Genomic DNA, 6,568 nt, shown 5'->3' with positions numbered 1-6,568 from the left:
AGCAGCTTAAGGGATGTGGGATTTTAATCTCATTGCTGCAGACTAGGAAGCAAGAGAGTGAACAGGCGTGAGAGACTAACCTTTAAAGGCCTGTACCCAGAAACTTCTTTCAGGTGGTTCCCGCCCCTTAAAGGTTCTGTAGCCTCCCACAGTAATGCCATCAGGGGCTGGGAGACACCTGTCAGGAAAAGGCCTGCTGCTCAGGCAGGAGGATCTGAGTTTGGCTCCCCAGAATCCACATCAAAGCTGAACATAGCAACACATGTTGTCTGTAACTCCCCAGCTGGGGCGAGGGCTGGAGGCAGGTTGATCCCCAGAGCTCATTGGCTGGCCAGCCTAGCCAAAAACCTTGTCTCAGAAAAGGCGATGTACACTATACACACACGCATAGTGCAGTCGTCAGCTGGAGAGAGGTGGATAGAAGAAGTCAGATGCTGGATCTGAAGAAGCAATAAGGCCAGGAGGGGAACTGAGGCCCAGAGGTGGAAGCAGCCGCTGATACAGGCCCTGCAGCGTTCCAAAGCAGATGCAGTCACCTCAGTTCAGTGGAGCGCTTCCTTGAAAGACAGTCTACCCAAACCTATGGTATTGGGTGCCTTTTTCATCTGTCTGAAAGAAACAAGGAAGGAAGGGTTTGTTGCCTCAGGGTTCAGACCGTGGTGGGGTGCATGGCAGCAAGAGCCACTGAGGGTTGGGGGAGTGTGGAGGCGATTGGTTACCCATAGGGGCACTTAGGAAGCAAAGCTTGGGCTGGGAATGGGGCCTGAGGCCCATATGGCCTTGTGCCTAAGAGGGTCCATGGCTTCCCATCAGGGCCCGTTGGAGACACTTGGTCAGGAGGAAATAGACTGAAGAACTCTGTGCATGAGCTTAAGTGTACTGTTGGAGACAGAACAGCACTGGCTGTATGTCACCTCATCATAAGTCTAGCACTCAAGAGGCACAAGAAGGAGGGTCAGGAGTTCAAGGTTATTCTGAATCTACATAGTGACTTCAAAGCCAGCCAGGGCTGTGGGAGATCTGCACCCACCTTTCCCCCCAGGGTACTCTTGAGGAGAGAGGGTAAGAGATTTAGATAGAAATATAAAAGGGAGAGAGAAAGATAGGAACACAGGATAGCCTCAGGAAGGCCTGGATCCTTATCTACCACCCCAGAACTTTATTCAAAAGGACTTTTTATAACAATGCCAAGGGGCAAGGCAAAAGACCTCCCCTTGCTATATACAACCAAGTATAGACCCTTCCAAATACCTGGTACCCAGGCCTATGGTCCAGTCATCCTCTTTTGCAGTCCTGCTGGGTAAAGCAAGCTCAGATTTCACTAGGAAACCTCTGTGGGCTCTCACAGGTCCATCTTAATATTTTTAAAAGCTCTCCATTAAGAGTTTGCAAGTAGCTGTAACAACCACAGCAATCCCCATAGCTGCCACATCTCCCAGTGAAGGAGTAGAGGATGATAAAGATGGAATATCCTTTTTGGATTGGGTCTAAGATGACTACAGCAGTCTTAGCTGCACCAAGCCCTTTTTAAAATCAATAAACTCCTGATGCAACCACATCAAATAAATCAATAAACTTCTGATGCATCCTCATTAAACTTAAATACTCCCTGAGCTTCAACATTAACAGGTTAACATAATAACTCTAACATAAATATTATTATACACAATTACAGTCCCTACAAACCTACATTCAAAAGCAATACTCAATATAACCATTAAAAAACTTTAGCAAGCATCCAAAAGCAATTTCTTAATAGAACTATACAAAGCATAGGGTACATTAACATAACATCAGTCCACTCAAGGGACAAGAAAATATTTTTTTAAATTAAATAGACTGAGGAATATTAACCCCCCCCTTTTCTTTATAATTTCTTAAGCTGCATCTTGAGCTTAGGTAGAAAAACCCCAGACACAAAACTAGTTCCATAAGCAGTTCCATTTTTACATAAAATCAGTTCCACAGAACAGTTCATTTTTAACACAAAACAGTTCGTGAATCACCACAGTTAATAGAGTCTATATATGTAGGTAAAGTCAAAATTGTCCCATTGCAATTAAATCACTGCTGTCCATTTCTTAAGTCTGAAAAGTTCAAAAAATAAATTCTTGTACTAGTCTTCCAAATATGAAGAAACCTATAACCGAAACCTTTTTGCAGTTAACAATTCTAGTTCAAACAAGTGTCTCTGAAACTTTTGTTCTCAGCCACAGAGGCGCTTTCAGTTACAGCAGCATTTTATGGCAGTCTTTCCCGAGGAACCTTGCCTCAGGACGAAGTAACTGCCATAGTAACTGAGCCGCTATGAGCTCTTTGGAAAAGCTCTCTGCACAGTCAGCAAACAGAAGCTGCAAGACTTTTGGCTGCTGGCTTTCTTCATAGCTTTTACAGTCCTGGTCTGTCTGTGCCTCCTGTAACTGGACTGTTCCCAGGACCTCTGTGTCCTGAGGCCCTGAGGGCTTTCGATTGCCCCACGCCACATGGGCTCAAGAGGCTGTGAGCTGCCAGCACCCAGTCCGGGAGGAAACCCAGCCGTGGCCAGTCATGGCCACTGTGCTCCAGTTGCATTACCTGCTCTGCTGGTGGTCCTCATATCCCAGGCTCTGCCAAATGCTGCCTCAGGCTCTCGGGTATTCCGGGAATGCATTCAGACTTAGAGCCTCTGTTCCCTGACCCTCCTGGTGTGTGCCCCAAGGGCATCTTTCTGTGGAGGCTTTGTCTCCCACACAGCTGCCAAGGCACCCTGCACTGTCACTCTCCAGCTGCCCACTTGGCTCTCCACCTCTCCTGTGGTATCTCTGCCAGACTCCAGCCACCAGGGATTATGGAGACAGACCTGCTCCAGCAGCTGGGTTAGAAAGTCTCTGCTGTACTCCAAGCCTCTGCCTGCCATTTGTCTCTCTCAGGCGGGGTGTCTCTGCTTGGCTTATCAAGGTTGAGCATAGCCTCAAGCTCTATCTCTCTAGCTGGCTGACTGCATTCTCCCGCCATGGCTTTTTCATGGCAGAAAGCACACAGAACTCTCGCTGCTCGCGCTGGTTCTGCTTTCACTGGCTCTTGGTGTCTGCTGCTTGGGAAGCTATGACACTCCACGGGTCTCAGCCACTGATACTTGGCTACTGCTGTTTGCACTGGCTCTGACATCTACCACTGTTGGCAGCTTCTGCAACTTCTGTAGCCTCACAGACTGCCAAGTTTGCAATGGCTACTAGGTCCTGGATGTTGCCCTCTGTGTCCCAGGTCCCATCCTTGTTTGGGGAAAACCTACTCTACCATAAGTTTCTATTATCCCTATACCTAAAGCTTATTCTGTCCTAATATACTTAAGCCTACACAATATCCTTATACCTGAAGCTTATTTTGCCCTAAAATACCTAAGCCTACATTTCTAAGACTTACTTATACTACCATTTTTAAACCTGATTTAGGAAATAGAGATTAAGAGAGAGAGAAAAAGAAAGAACCCCAGATAGAAAGAGATATACACTGCAGGTTCACTTGGGCATCTTTCAGCCACTTTTACTCCTGAGGATAAAATACCGGTTGCCTTTACTTTTCAATTCCTTATGGCATGCCTCCTTATACCCCAATGTTCCCCTCTCTCCTTTCGCCAAGTCTCTGGTCCCTGTTCATGGCATCATTTGTGGGGGGCCAGTCCCCACCTTTTTTGTCAAGGTACTCTTGAGGAGAGAGGGATAAGAGATTTAGATAGAAATATAGAGGGGAGAGAGAAAGATACAAACACAGGATAGCCTCAGGAGGGCCTGGATCCTTATCCACCGGCCCAGAACTTTATTCAAAAGGGCTTTTTTTTTTTTTTATAACAATGCCAAGGGGTGAGGCAAAAGACCTCCCCTTTGCTATATACAACCAAGTGAAGACCCTTCCAAACACCTGGTACCCAGGCCTGTGATCCAGTCATCCTCTTATGCAGTCCTGCTGGGTAAAGCAAACTCAGATCTCACTAGGAAACCTCTGTGGGCTCTCACACTGGGCTACATAAGACTGTCTTCTTTTGAGAATTCTCTGTTAAGCTCTTTAGCCCATTTTTTAATTGGATTGTTCAGTATTTTGATGTCTAGTTTCTTGAGTTCTTTATATACTTTGGAGATCAGTCCTCTGTCAGATGTGGGGTTGGTGAAGGTCTTCTCCCATTCTATAGGTTGTAGGACCCTGGGATGACTGTGGCTTATAAGTTTTGGTTTTATTCAATTACTGGGCAAGCCTCAATGAAATATTTCACTATTAGGATAAGAATTTGTACTGTATCAAGCTGATAATAGAAAAAAAATGAAAAAAAAATAACAGAAAAAAATCCCCCCCCAAAAAATAAAAGAGGAACTGAGTGTGATGGTACGTTCGTATAATCCCAGCACTCTAGAAGTGAAGGCAGGAAGATCAGGGGTTAAAGGTCATTCTGGACAACATAGGGAGGTTAAGGAAAGAAAGAAAAAAAAAGAAGACTGACTCAAAACACCCTTCCACCGCCAAAATGGCTTAACATTTGAAAATCTTACCCTTCAGATGAATGAACATAGAGAAACTCTCAGAAGATACTCCCTGTCTTTTGTCCCTCCCCACCCCTGTGCTGGGGATCAAACTTGGCTTTTTTTTTTTTTTTTAACTTTAAGGTTTATGTATTTATTATGTATACAGTGTTCTGCCTGCATGTATGCCTGCAGGCCAGAAGAGGGCACCAGATCTCACTGCAGATGGCTGTGAGCTACCATGTGGTTGCTGGGAATTGAACTCAGGACCTCTGGAAGAGCAGCCAGTGATCTTAACCTCTGAGCCATCTCTCCAGCCCCCCGAACTTGGCTTTGCACATGGTAGGCACGTGCTCTCCCTAGCTCTCAGCACAGAGCAACTCCAGTGATCACTGGAGAAGTATGAACAATTACGAAGATTCCAGCCACATCCTGAAATGTCAGGGAGGGTGCCACAAGGTCCCAAATCTGGTTGTGATGTAGCTCCAGACTTCTAATCTCTTATCTTTATTGGGTTGCTAAGCCCTAGCAAGAGTGATGGCCACATATCTATAATGAAGCCACTCCAAGCTGAGGCAGAAGGACCTCAAGTTCAAGGCCAGCCTCAGGTGCAAAACAAGATCTTGTCTCAAAAAGCCAAGAGCTGGGAGTTGGGGCTCAGCAGTACAATGAAAGTCTAGAACACCCCCAGTGAGGGGCTGTGGGTGTGGCTCAGAGTTAGAGCCCCTGCCTAGAGTCCCCCAGTGAGGGGCTGGGGGTGTGGCTCAGTGGTAGAGCCCCTGCCTAGAATCCCCCAGTGAGGGGCTGGGGGTGTGGCTCAGTGGTAGAGCCCCTGCCTAGAATCCCCAGTGAGGGGCTGGGGTGTGGCTCAGTGGTAGAGCACCTGCCTAGAATCCCCCAGTGAGGGACTGAGAGTGTGGCTCAGTGGTAGAGCCCCTGCCTGGAATCCCCCAGTGAGGGGCTGGGAGCGTGGATCAGTTGTGGAGGACTTCCTAGAATGTTCAAGGCCCTGGAGTTCACCTTCAGCACTACAAGAAAAAAGTGAAGTGTAAATACATTGACCTCTCTTGGACGGAGTCAGCAATTATGATGCATGATTATGAGCATGCAGGGTCCAGAGCAGGCGAGACAGTCCACAGTTATGTAGCAGTTTCTTTCCAACCTGCAGGGAAGCTCCTTAAAACAGAAAGTAAACAACTCAAGATTGCTTCAGGAAGTTCCTAAAACTGACCAGACCCCTACCTCCCTATGAGGAAACAGCAAAGACTGCTGGGAGTCGTTCTCATACCAGCCAGGCCTCCTGGAAGAGGTTTAGACCAACTGAGGCACCTGGGAAGGACACTCTCCAACCTGCTGAGCTGCCTGCAGGCTGGGCGGTGTGCTCCAGGTTCCCAGCGTTGTGAGCTGTCACTCATGCTGGGGTGAGCTTTGGTGATGCAGGTGTCTGAGTCATTTTTGTTCCTATAAGCAACCCCCATAAAACTCAGTGGTTCACCAAAGTGGGCTTTGGTGGTATTCGTGCTTTGGTCTGTCATAGGATCTCATCTGGGGTGAATAAACATGTATTGCATCTCCTCAGGAAAAGTCTGTCACACAACGGCCACAGAGGAAGTGGGTTCCTCGCTGCCAGGGCCTGGGAGCTGGGAGTGACTTATGTAAGATTTCTCTTGCTGATATTTTAAAAGCCACGACTCTTGTGTGATATTAAAAGGGCCAGCATTAATATTATCCTTCCCAGGGGCTCAGGAGAGAAACTACGAACGGTGAGAATTATTTTCGGGAAATGAATCTCAGCACACCGAGCTCTTTGTCCGTCTTCTTTATTCCTCTGAGATAACATCCTATCTACACAGCTTCAGTTCTGTTCTCATGTCTAGCTCCTTTCTAGCCTGATTTCTCTCTGCCTTTATCTACTGTCCCCTCTAAGTTCTATCTTAATTCTCTCGTCTTAATTCTGCCTCATCTAGGTCCTTCTCATCTCATTCTTACCCAGCTAGTACTTCCCCATCTGGCTCTTCCTCATCTTCCATCTCGTCCACACATTCTCTCTGGTCAAAATCCTCCTTATCAGTTCTCCG

This window comes from Peromyscus californicus, unplaced genomic scaffold (assembly GCF_007827085.1).
Source record: "Peromyscus californicus insignis strain IS unplaced genomic scaffold, ASM782708v3 Scaffold_4__1_contigs__length_199733344, whole genome shotgun sequence".
Classification (NCBI taxonomy): domain Eukaryota; kingdom Metazoa; phylum Chordata; class Mammalia; order Rodentia; family Cricetidae; genus Peromyscus; species Peromyscus californicus.
Note: the sequence above shows the minus strand (reverse complement) of the source record.